Here is a 1,034-nt window from a genome sequence, read left to right as displayed (position 1 = left end):
ACTGTAATTTTTTTAAACTTGATCTGTATGGACTAAAAAAAATTAGGACACTAGATGTGATTTAAGACCTCTATAAGGTTCAAAATGGCCTAGGAAAATCAATACAACTATTAGGAACAATGGAACACGAAATTAAAATCTATTTGAAAAACGTCCATATAAGGGGCCGTTCATGGACTGGGTTGCTAATTTAAGCGGGACAGGGGTTCGCGCCAAAAATTGGAGTTGTTGATGGGGGAAGGGGTTACAGGCAGTAGAAGCAACGCTACGAACTTAAATAACATTTAGTACGTTTCCTGATGATACATTTGAAATAAATTAATAGAACACTAATAAAAATGGAGTTTACCTTTTATAATCTTAAATGTTAAAAGTTGGGACAGCAATCTACAGATATTTTTGCCATAAAATTATAATCTAAAGTTTTAAAAATTAACATACAGATTTTGCGGCTTAATGTCTATAGATTGCTCTCCAAATTTTTAAAATCCAAGATCATAAATGGTATAATCCATTTTTCTCAATGAACCCAATAAGAAAATCCAACTATTTTATGTTGGAAAGCCAACTACTATATTTTTGATTTGGAATTGACCTCAGTTGGTTAAAAATTATACTATTTGTCTGAAAATTTAATTAATTTGCCGAAAATGTAAATCATATGTTAAAAATTCATTTTTTTAAAGATTCATCATTTTGTTTAAAACTCATCTCGTTGGTTGAAAATATAACTATTTTGTTGAAAATTCGTTTTACGTAGGAAATTATTCTTCTTGATTTATTGGTTTTAAATCAATCTGTTCTCGTTCAGGATTCAACTATTTCATTGAAAATACGTCTTTTTGGTTGAAGTAAACGGTTTTTTTTCGTTTCAAATTAAAATCTTATTTAACTGAAATATTAATATCAAAACATGTTTCATTTAGAATTCATTTTTGTTGTAGAAAACTCGTATTTTTTACTTAAAAATTCAACAATTTGGAAAAAATTAGACTACTTGGTTCGCAATAAACATTTTTGTTGAATATAATAAT

General features: G+C 27.9%; 1 protein-coding gene across 1 annotated transcript in view; it reads right to left on the bottom strand.

The window, feature by feature from the left end:
- The window catches only part of LOC117181728, a 40,664-nt gene that overhangs the window by 38,917 nt on the left and 713 nt on the right, over positions 1-1,034 (bottom strand). The gene's annotated exons all lie outside the window — the stretch shown is intronic.

This window comes from Belonocnema kinseyi, chromosome 10 (genome assembly GCF_010883055.1).
Source record: "Belonocnema kinseyi isolate 2016_QV_RU_SX_M_011 chromosome 10, B_treatae_v1, whole genome shotgun sequence".
Taxonomy (NCBI): domain Eukaryota; kingdom Metazoa; phylum Arthropoda; class Insecta; order Hymenoptera; family Cynipidae; genus Belonocnema; species Belonocnema kinseyi.
The sequence above is the reverse complement of the archived record's forward strand: the minus strand, read 5'-3'. Positions and strand labels throughout refer to the sequence as shown.